Source organism: Nomascus leucogenys, chromosome X, assembly GCF_006542625.1.
Source record: "Nomascus leucogenys isolate Asia chromosome X, Asia_NLE_v1, whole genome shotgun sequence".
In the NCBI taxonomy this organism is placed as follows: Eukaryota; Metazoa; Chordata; class Mammalia; order Primates; family Hylobatidae; genus Nomascus; species Nomascus leucogenys.
This window is the reverse complement of record NC_044406.1, coordinates 50361782-50373598: the sequence shown is the minus strand read 5'-3', so window position 1 is coordinate 50373598 and position 11817 is coordinate 50361782. Positions and strand designations below refer to the sequence as shown.

Genomic DNA, 11817 nt, shown 5'->3' with positions numbered 1-11817 from the left:
CCGAACTCCTGACCTTGTGATCCGCCCACTTCGGCCTCCCACTGGGATAACAGGCGTGAGCCACCGCGCCTGGCCAATATCAAGTACGTTTTTAAGATGATCAACTTTGGTCGTGCGCGGGGCGTGGGGAGGTGCTGAGGAGCCGAGGCCGCAGCCAGCTAGAGGCCGTACTGTCCCGCGAGCACTGCGGCGGAAGCCGGCAGTCGGAGCAGCCTTGGAGCAGGAGCAGGAGCAGAAGCAGAAGCAGCAGCAGCAGCCGTCGCCGTTCGCGGAGCGCAGCCGAGCCGGCCATGGCGTTGTCGATGCCGCTGAACGGGCTGAAGGAGGAGGACAAAGAGCCCCTCATTGAGTTCCTCGTCAAAGCTGGCAGCGATGGTGAAAGCATAGGAAACTGCCCCTTTTCCCAGAGGTTCTTCATGATTCGTTGACTCAAAGGACTTGTATTTAGTGTCACAACTGTTGACCTGAAAAGGAAGCCTGCAGACCTTTAGAACTTAGCTCCCAGGACCCACCCACCATTTATAAGTTTCAACAGTGAAGTCACAACGGATGTAAGTAAGATTGAGGAATTTCTTGAAGAAGTCTTCTGCCCTTCCAAGTACTTAAAGCTTTCACCAAAACACCCAGAATCAAATACTTCTGGAATGGACATCTTTGCCAAATTCTTTGCATTTATCAAGAATTGAAGGTGAGAGGCTAATGAAGCACCGGAGAAGGATCTCCTGAAAACCCTGCAGAAACTGGATAAATATCTGAATTCTCCTCTCCCTGATGAAATTGATGAAAATAGTATAGAGGACATTAAGTTTTCTGCACGTAAATTTCTGGATGGCAATGAAATGACATTAGCTGATTGCAGCCTGCTGCCCAAACTGCATATTGTCAAGGTGGTGGCCAAAAAATATCACAACTTTGATATTCCAACAGAGATGACTGGCATCTGGAGATACCTAACTAATGTATACAGTAGGGATGAGTTCATCAATACCTGTCCCAGTGATAAGGAGGTTGAAATACATATAGTGATGCCAAAAGACCCACCAAGTAAAATTGCATTTATGAAAGAGATGTCTTCATGTCTTCCCCTAAGAACATGCTTTTCCTAACAGGTTACTCTTCTTCTTATAGAGCAGAAATTGTATTTTACACGAACATGCAGTTATTGAGGATTAGGATCAAGGATAGACAAGGTATAGTAGTTTTCTTAAAATATACACTCCTTGACCAGGTGTGGTGGCTCATGCCTATAATCCCAGCACTTTGGGAGGCCGAGGCAGGCAGATACCTGAGGTCAGGAGTTCAAGACCAGCCTGGCCAACATGGTGAAACCCCGTCTCTACTAAAAAAAAAAAATTAGCAGGACACGGTGGTGCACGCCTGTAATCCCAGCTACTTGGGAGGCTGCAGCTGGAGAATCGCTTGAACCCGGGAGGCAGAGGTTGCAGTGAGCCGAGTTCGAGCCATTGCACTCCAGCCTGGGAGACAGAGCGAGATTGCATCTGAAAAAAAAAATACACACACACACACACACACACACACACACACACACTCCTAAGCAGTATTATTTTAAAATCGCTTTACCCTGCCTACCTCTGTACCCGTGTTCTCCTCTTTTTAATTTGGAGACACTGCACCACAAACTTTTCACTTTAGAGGTAACTTGCCATCTCCCAGGAGCCCTCACCATTGTGTCCATTCACTGTGTGTAGATGGCAGAATTTTGAGGTGCAATGTCTGTTTAAATAGTAGCTACGAGTTTATCAGGCAACCCCAAACTGGTGCATAACGCATGGTATAAGGAATATTTATGTATTTTTTGGATTTTTGTAACATTTAGTGCAGGGTGGAGGGCTAACAGAGGAAAGAGCTCCATTCTTCAAAATAGAGTGATGAAAATTCATTCTGAAACTCAAAGTATTTTCTTTTCTTTTTTTTTTTTTTGAGATGGAGTCTCGCTCTGTCGCCCAGGCTGGAGTGCAATGGCACGGTCTTGGCTCACTGCAACCTCCTCTTCCCGGGTTCAAGAGATTCTCCTGCCTCAGCCTCTCGCGTAGCTGGGATTACTGGCGCCCGCCACCGTGCCCGGCTAATTTTTGTATTTTTAGTAGAGACGAGGTTTCACCATCCTAGGCAGCCTGGTCTTGAACTCGTGACCTTGTAATCCACCCTCCTCATCCTCCCAAAGTGCTAGGATTACAGGCATGAGCCACTGCGTCTGGTCCAACTCAGAGTATTTTCATTTTGGGTATTTATTCTCTTGCTTTTTATTAACCCAGTGATTACACTTGGCCACGTTTGAGGAAGGCACGTCCATTGTAATTTTGATGATGACGGAATTATTTTTTTTTTGTAGAAAGACAGATACTACTTTATCAGGGGCGTTAGTCACATCAAATGGAAATTGGTAAATGGACAAAAGCTACCTAGTTAAAAGGGTGATCCGACAACATGCTTTAATCCCATTGTATGTGGAAAGAGCATAGCTTAAAATCTTGAGAAATTTGGATCATAAAATTTTCATGGTAGACAGTTCATGCAGTATATAAATTGGCATAATGGAAATAATCTGATTTTATTTTTACAACTAACAAATCATTCCCCTTCATTTAAACACCTTTTGTATTTACTTCAATAAGGAGAATGGAGTCTGAATGGAAAGTCTTACTGTTTTCCAAGGGATTCTGAGAAAGTTTTGTATTCAATAGTTGGAAAGTTCTCTACTATTCTAATTGATAAAACTTCCCTTTTTTGATGTAGATGCAGATTTTCTATACAGTTCTGTTGTCTTCTTTTACTACGACTGTTAACTTTTGTCATAAAATTCAAGTAAGATTTTATTTCTTGGTAATTTTGACTTTCACAATTTATCTTTAAATCCTTGAGCAATCTGTTTACAATTAAGAGATTTCTGACATTTATTCTTGCACTAAGTGGATCAACTCTAGGATTTAGGCATGTTAACTTTACTTCTGTTGTGTTTTAAATCTCTCCAGAGTTGCATGTAGATAGCATTTATTTCTGTGCACTTAAACCTATTTAGAAAATATCTACAAAGTAAAAATGGAGAGGAAATAGAAATGTATTTTTTCATGAAAATTTTGATGCAAATTTCATCAAGTTTAATGATTCACCAATTTCTTACATTAATTTAAATTAAGCATTTAATTCAAAGAGAGGGGAGCGTTCATTATTGATATATATGGGCTTTTAAAAACTCCATCCTTTATAAATAGTCAAGGTTTGGGCCACACAAATTATATTTTCATCATGGAAAAATTTCAACTTCTCAAGCCATAATGTTGAACAGAATTGGAGTATTTTCTTTAGAATTTCTTGAACAGGCAAATGAAAGCTTATTATAGCATGCATGTATTTTCTTTTCTCTTTGGAACATCAACACCAGTATATTGTTGGCAGCTATTGTATTAAAAAAATAAAGCATATTTTCACTATCATAAAGGATTCTTCCCCCCGCTCATGAAAATAAACAACAACTTGGGGTAAAAAAAAAAAAAGATGATCAACGTTGAGACAACCGTCGAGTTTCTTTCATACATGGGCTGCAAGTTTTCAAGACTTTTGTGCAGTTACTAATATGAAATAGTCTTCGAGTTGATAACACTCCTAACTAGCTTATCCTCGATGTTCTCCTTCTAATGTCAGTGGTATTGATTGTTGACTAAGCCCCATGTACCATGACTGAGACCAGGTAGCTGATCCCCTTTGAGTGGGCAGATACATGGTACTTTTGATTTAGATTCCTTTATGTCCCCAGAACTCAGGGATGATCCAAGGCTGGGGCTACTCTTGCTGTCCTTACAGGACTCTGCATCCAAGTCTTTGGCTGGGAATAGGTCAGTTTCAGAGAGATTCCCACAGAGCAGGAGGGACAGACCACTTCTAAGCAGGTTGTTAGGCACTGGTGTCAAAACTTTGGTCAAATATCCATGAGCAATAGCACATTATCAACTGCGATCATTTAATTACCTCTTGTTCTCCCTAGCTACATTTTCTGCCTGTTGGCATAAAGATTAAGTGGGACCACCTCCTTAGATTTTTAGTTATCGTATTTTTATATTAAAAATAGTAACTCCTTGTGGACTTTGCTCATTCCATTCAATCACAAAGCCTTCTCTAGGGAACATAGTATCAAAGGTCCCTCCTCTTCTATTTTAGTTTGGCCATTAGCCCGGAAAGTATTTCAACAGGTATGAAGCATTTAACCCCTTGCCTATAAAACTTTAAAATTTGTACTCCTGAAAATATTAAGTAATATCAATTTATCCAGGAAAATTTGTCTATGGTTTAAGATAAGTGTCCTAGTAAACAATGAGTATACTTACCAGATATTTCTGGGGCAGAGAGAGTGGGGAGAGAGAGCAATGAGAAATTTCATGAGGAAATGTAATATAATAAGGTTTTGCCCTAATGAAGCAGAACCAGGAAGTTAAAAAAAATTACAGTTTGAAAACTAAAGGACAGGTGTTAGAAAAGAGAAACCCAAACAAAGGAAGAAGAAAGACCTGGACTATATGGATTTTAATTTAAGGAGTTGCACTGTGATAATAAACCTATTCTTTTAACTCAAAACTGTTTATTTCCTATCCCATTAACTAAGTGGAAGATCTCAGAAGGGGGCAGTCCTGTAGGCCAAATCTACCCTGGGAGCCAAGGTGCACCCTCTGGGTAGCTGGAGAGAGCACAAGGCATCAGTTGGTGGTGAGCTTGACTTGATAGTTGAGACTAAAACGGCTGGTGGGAGTGTAATGTATAGCCTAAACCATATGAAACTGTATTTGGCTGGATTTTCTTTTCTTCATTTTTTTATTGTAAAATACAGATAACTTAGAATTTACCATTTAAAGAGTACTATTCAGTGGTATTAAGTACATTCGCAATGTTGTGCAACCATCACCACTTTGCATTTCCAGAACCTTTTTCATCATCTCAAACAGAAATTCTGAACCTATAAAACAACTCCCTATTACCCTCCCCCTAGCCCCTGGTAGCCTCTATTCTACTTTCTGTCTCTATGAGTTTGACTATTTTAGGTACCTCGTATAAGTGGAACCATACAATATGTGGCCTTTGTGTCTGGCTTCTTTCACTTAGCATAATGTTTTCAAGGTTCATCCATGTTGTAGCATGTATCAGAGTTTCATTCCTTTCTAAGGCTGAATAATATTTCATTGTGTGTATACATCAAATTTTGTTTATCCATTCATTTGTTGACGGACATTTGGGTTGTTTCCACATTTTGGCTATTGTGAATAATGCTGCTATGAATGGTGGTGTTCAAGAGTCTGTTACAGTCCCTGTTTTCCCTTCTTTGGGGTATATACCTAGGAGTGGAATTGCTGGGTCATATGGTAATTTTATGCTTTTTGAGGAACTGCCATGTTGTTTTCCACAGTAGCTGCACCATTTTACATTCCTGCCAGCAATGTAGGAGGGTTCCAATTTCTCCACATCCTGGCCGGACACTGGTTATTATTATTATTTTTTTTGGTTAATAGCCTTTCTAATGGGTGTGAAGTGGTATCTCATTGTGGTTTTGATTTGCATTTCTCTAATGACTATGATGTTAAGTGTCTTTTCATGTGCTTATTGGATATTTACATATATTCTTTGAAGAAATGGCTTTGCAAGTCCTTTGCCCATTTTTGACTTGGGTTTTTCATTTTGCTGATGTTGAGTTGTAGGAGTTTTTTATATGTTCTGGATATTAATGCCATATCAAATATATTATTTGCAAATATTTTCTCCCATTCTGTAGGTTGCCTTTTACTCTGTTGATAGTGTCTTTTGATGCACAAAAGTTTTTAATTTTGTTGAACTCCAATTTATCTATTTTTTCCACCTGTGCTATTGTCATATCCAAGAACTTATTGCCAAATCCAATGTTGTGAAACATCCCTGCCACGTTTTCTTCTAAGAGTTTTATAGTTTTACCTGTTATGGTTAGGTTTTTGATTCATTTTCAGTTAATTTTTGTATGTTATGTGAGGAAAAGACCCAACTGCATTTTTTTGCATATATATATATATCCAGTTTTCCCAGCACCATTTATTGAAAAGACTGTCCTTTCCCTCATTGAATGGTCATGGCACCCTCGTGGAAAATCAGTTGATCATATATGTTAAGGGTTATTTATGAGCTCCTTATTCTATCCCATTGGCGTATATACCTGTCCTTATGCAGTATAGTTTCATAGTAAGTTTTGAAATCAGGAAGTAGGAGCCCTCCCAACATTGTTCTCCTTTTTCAAGATTGTTTTGGCTAGTGGCGAGGTGGGGGGGAAACTCCTTATCTGTATGAATTTTAGCATCATCTTGTCAATTTCTGCAAAAAAAAAAAGCCTGCTGGGATTTTGATAGGGATTGCATCGGCTCTGTAGATCAATTTGGGGAGTATTGCTATCTTAATAGTATTATGTGTTTTAATCCTTGAACATGGGATTTTTTTCATTTATTTCAGTCTTTAATGTTTTTCAATGATGTTCTGTAGTTTTCAATGTACAAATCTTGCATTTCTTTTGTTAAATCGATTTTTAACTTGATTGATTTTGATGCTATTGTAAATGGAATTTTAACTTAATTTTCAGATTGTTTATTGCTAGTGTGTAAAACTATAACTGATGTTTAAATATTGATCTTATATCCTGCAGTTTTGCTGAACTTGCTTATTGGCTTTATTGGTTTTTTTTTTATATAGTGGATTTCCCAAGATTTTCTATATATAAAATCATGTCATGTGAAAGTAGCGATAGTTTAATTGTTCCTTTCTTATCTGGATGCCTTTCATTTCTTTTTCAGGCTAGAACTGCAAGTACAATATTGAACAGAATTGGTGAGAGGGGATATCCTTGTTAAAGGTGCACTTTTGATAAGGTTAAAAGACCAGTGTTCAACACTTTCCAATCCTGACCTTGGGCAAATCATTTACCCTTTCTGTTTCCTTATCTAAAATCGAAGATAACAGCCTACAGTGTACACGGGTGGTCGTGTCTGCTTTTTAGAAGCCCATGAGCTAGTGGGGAAGCAAATGATTCATGGAAGTAATATAAAAACAAGGTAACATATGCTAAGAGTTATTAGGGCTATGAATGATTTATCTTGGATACCCTATTAGATAATTTTGTGGTGGAAAATTTGTAAACAATCTTGTGCTAAATAGAGAAATGGTTTAAAAATTTAAGATACCAATAACTTGCTTTCACTGTAACCTAAATTAGTTTGGTTCCATTTTTAACAGTCTTTTATTACAAACTGATATAATCATAGCATAACTAAATTCAACCCTCTTCTCTATAAAATAGATCCCGGTTTGTAGGGTTTTACTGTGATTTTGCATGCAATTTGATGTCCACAGGTATTTTTTAAGTCAAAAGGAAATCTGTAAATTAGGAACTGTTAATTTCCTCTTCATTTGGGCATCCTAGGTAGACTGTATAGAATTGTTCCAAGCACCCCATTAATTTGAGATTAGCCTAAGTTTTTCCTATGCCTGCACTTTGGAATATAAACATGCAGAAAATAGTCCACGACACAGCGGATGGGTTCATAAGTTTCTTCCGGGTTCTAACACCGAATCGTGCTGATGATCTGGCAGTGGAGGCTAATCTTGCCACATCAAGTACGGCCTATTCGCTAAGCCGTCTGGGGCACTTTATAATTTTTTTCTTTGCTGGTCTGTTTGAAGGGCTCCTACGGCCAAAAAGGTGGTCAGTCCCGTCAGGCTGTGAAGACGCCTAAACGCTTTCAGATAGTGATGCTGCATGATCGTGTGAGTTTCTCAGAGCACCTCCCTCGCGGGGTGGGGAAAAGAACCTCACTCCCCACGCCCCCTCCTTCCGCTGCAGGAGATAGCCACACCTTCCCCCTATCGGCGCCAAGCAGGTGGCCAGGCCCTCGGGACCTCGCGCCCCCGCAGCCAGTGGCCCGGCCAGCTCGTGCGTCACGTGACGCGGGTCAGCTGCGCCGCCAGGACCTCCAGGCACCGCGGCGGCGACCGCCCAGCGCGTGGTCTCGGGAATCTCATCTTTCCGCGCCCCTCCCCCCACGATCCCGGAAAAGGGGGAGGCCGGTGACGTCATCATCCGGGTTCTTGTCGGCGGAGCCACGGTTCACAATGGAACAAAAACAAGCGGCCCGAGTCAAACTATGAGTGACGCGGCTGCGGCTCACGCGATTAACTCTGTCGTGGCCACACACCCCGCCAGTCCCTGCCGCTCAGCCCCTCCGGCGTGGTGTGCCAGATCTTTTCAGGCCTCCCTTCCCCAACTTCGGTCCTAGAGCCACCTCTGCCCTCGTCCCGCTCCTGAGCCGAGGGGCATGGAACAGGATTTCTGGCGGTAGCACGACCCTGAAGGGGCCAGCCGGAAGAAACGGTACTGCGCGAACAATCTTTACCGCATTGTCTTCCCCTCCCCCACCCTAGCTCTCCGGGTTCCAGGCGGCTCGCGCCCAAGCCCGGCCCCCTCAGCGGCTCGCGCTGCTCTCCTAGCCTTGACGGCCCAGGGTGGAGGGAAAGAAGAGGGGGCAGCTGAGCGGGAGGGGGCTGGGCACGAGCAGGGGGAAGGCCGAAAGGAGGGGCCTGAGAGGGGCGGGGCCTGGCAGGGGCGGAGAAGTTCGGGTCTTGGGCGGCTCTGGGGCGGATCTGGGGCTAGTGGGAGTCTGCGCCGCCGCCGCCGCCGCCGCCGCCACCACCGCTGCTGCCGCCGTCGCCGCTATCGCCGCCGCCACTGGCCGAGCGGTTTTTTTTTTTTTTTTGGTTTGCCGGATCCGCCATATTGACGAGGACGGGCATCCGCGGCTGCGGACGCTAGTCTCCGCTGCCGCCGGAGCCGCAACCTCTCCGCACCCGGCCCCGTGAGGGCCTCTGCCGCGCCGAGCCCCTCCCCGCCTTACACAGCTCCCGGGCCTCGCGGGAGCCCGCCGCCGCCGCCTCTCTCTCACGGGAGGCGGCAGCCTTAGCGCCCGGTGCTTGGGTCGGCGCCGGGAGCGAGGAGCGAGCTGCTGCAAAGCCACCAGGCCTGGAGCGGGGACAGAGGCGGCGACTAGGGGAAGGTGAAGCCGTCGCTGCAGGAGGAGGAGCAGGAGGAGGTGACGCAGGAGAAACGCACCGCCCGGAGCCCGTCTGAGCTCAGCGAGAGCCCCAGCCTGAGGGGAGAAGGGGGAAGAGGGCCGTCGCCGGCCGAAGAGGAGGAGGCGGGCGCGGCGAGGAGCGAGTTCTGGCGCTGGTGTGCAGCCTTTTGGTTGAGACGCCCGCAGCCCCGAGCCCGGCCGCCGCAGCCTTTCGATACACTTTGTTGCCGGTCACCCCCGGGCCTGGGATGCACCCAGGGTAGGTCTTGTCCCGGGACCGAGCCCCACCGTCGCCTGCTGCCTCCCGCCTCCGCGTGCCCTGGTTGTGAGAAGACGTCTGTGTCGTGTGGTGAGTGGCCAGCTGCACTGGGGCGACGCTCCTTCCCGGGGCCAACAGCTGGATGTGGGTGAGGGGAGGAGGGCGAGGGGGGTGTGCGTGTGTGTGAGCCTCTTCCCTCAGCGGCTGCCGGCCAGGCCGGGGCTTCCCCGTTCCCCCTCCTCCGGCCCGGGCTGGGCGGGCGCGCGGGGCCGTGTTGTGTGTGGAGCCGGTGTCCCGAGAGCGTGTCTGTGTGTTTTGGACTGTAAGGGAAAATGGCTGACGGCTCCGTCCCTCCCCCTCCTCCCCCTTCCCGTCCTGTCTGGGGCCGAGTAGGAGGATGGAGTCTCCGGGCGTGGCGGGCAGCCCCCCCGCCGTCCGCACCCGGGGGCCGGGTCGGTTTGGGGGCTGGCCGCCCCCCGCCCGGCGGCCGCTTTCCTACCCGGTCTGGTTCCACTTGACACCAAACGCCATTACTGAGGTGGAGTGATTTGGAGCCGGGGAGCTAGGCCTCGGCTACGCCTGGCTATCAGGCCTGACGACTTGTCCGCCTCCCCCCACCCTCCCGCGATAACCCGCAGTTTCTCCCCGGCCCTGGGCTCCTGGAGTCGGAGCTGGGTTATCGGCCTCCTACACTTCCTTCGCCCCGCTTTATTTGCAGAGAGCCAAAGCCGTGAAAGGGGTTTTTGAATGTAGAAATAGCTTCCAAGCTAGCTTGGACCTATTACCTTTCTATTTTTAACTGTTTCTGCAAATATTAGCATGTGCGAGTTTGTTAGTGATCAGATCTTCAGATTCTTGTGACGTGAGGCTTAGGGTTGGATAAATGGCTGATTTTTCATTCATTGTGAAATAAGTTACAGAGTTACACAGCAGGTGTGTAGATGGCTTCTTAAATTATTTGTGTGGACTTCTGTAGCGACTAGAACTTACACGAGAATTTGCAAAATTTCTAGTAGAACCTGCTTAAATTAAGCATGTTATTTTTTGTAAGTTCCATACTTATAACGTTAATTGAATTTACACGGTGCAGTTTACAGGTGTATATAATTGCTTCAGATTGTCTTTTAATTTAAATAAGCAAGTTGCAGGTATAGATTAAATATTCATACTTTATTTTTCGGGGAGAGAAGTATGTATACTGTTCTTTTACCTGGAAACCCATGAGTCCCTAAATCTACCTAACGTTTGTATACTTTCACTTTTGAGGAAGAATGATTTGGGGTGCATTGATTAGGAAACTTTCCAGCAGGTACTTAACCCTCTCGGAGCTGATTACCCTTAGGTAAGGACTCCTTAACCATGACTAGCTTGGCTGGTTAGTATACTTGAACTTAAAAATAGAGACTACAAACTCTCCTTTAGATCTCGCTCGTCTTCTAATTCGCTGGGCTGCCATTTTGGTTTCAGCAAATGCCTTCAAATTCTTGAAGAATTAGGTATTAAATATAAAAAAGTGCCAACATTCGTTTTCTCAGTTTTTAAACTCGTGCTGTGTCATACATCTAACTTTAACCCTTTAAACTTTATTGTTCCAGCTTTTGGGTGGAGTGAAAGTATTTGGAATTGGTGTTCTACAGGTGAACTCAGAATGTCTTTGGTATTTTACTGTTTTGTTTTCTCTAATTTAAAAATAGGACGTTTGGACTATATGAATTCTCTCTATCCCTTTTCTTGTGTTTTTTTACATGAACATGTAACTTGTAATTCTGGTTATCAACGTTCTCATGTTTCTTTTGTTTGCTGACCTTGGTAGTTTCTGAGAATTTCTGGAGGGAGTAATAGCACCAGAAACAGTACATGTGAGAATCTTAAGTTACTTCAGGAAGGAACTTTGAAGGGCAGATTTTACCTTTCACCAGGTTATTGGGGTCTCTAGGTTGGTGTTGCATAGTCCATAGTTCTCATGGTTTTTTGTTTGTTTGTTTGTTTGTTTTTTTGTCTGTCGCCCAGGCTGGAGTGCAGTGGCACGATCTCGGCTCACTGCAGCGTCCACCTCCCGGGTTCAAGGGATTCTTCTGCCTCATCCTCCCTGGTAGCTGGGACTACAGGCGCGTGCCATCACGCGCGGCTAATTTTTTGTATTTTTAGTAGAGACGGGGGTTTCACCGTGTTAGCCAGGATGGCCTCGATCTCCTGACCTCGTGATCCGCCTGCCTCGGCCTCCCAGTTCTCATGTTTTATCTATGGAATGCTCAAGTAGGATTTACTTTAGATCTTTTTTCTTCCAGAGTCTTTTTTTAAATATCTTAAGATATGAGATTTCTTTGCTATCTTCTCAGAGATTTTTCTTTGACATGGTGGTAATAATGCAGCTTACGGTTTTGAAATGGATGTTTGTCATGAATTTGCCAGTCATCCAGTTTTGATAGTTGGTCCCACAACAAGCGTCTTTGAGCTTATTTTTATTTAATA

The 11817-nt window shown here is 44.6% G+C and overlaps 1 protein-coding gene and 1 pseudogene across 5 annotated transcripts in view; both read left to right on the top strand.

The window, feature by feature from the left end:
• The first annotated feature begins 280 nt into the window (after positions 1–280).
• On the top strand, positions 281–1048 carry LOC100584739 (annotated as a pseudogene).
• A 7173-nt stretch (positions 1049–8221) lies between these two features.
• Positions 8222–11817, top strand: part of USP9X (ubiquitin specific peptidase 9 X-linked) — a 149346-nt gene continuing 145750 nt past the window's right edge. For 4 of the 5 annotated variants that reach the window (XM_030807576.1, XM_030807580.1, XM_030807579.1 and 1 more), the window contains exon 1: positions 8773–9435. The gene's annotated coding sequence lies outside the window, so the exon portion shown is untranslated. Of the gene's footprint in view, positions 8390–8772; positions 9436–11817 lie in introns of those variants that run through there. The other variant, XM_030807577.1, reaches the window with a different exon arrangement.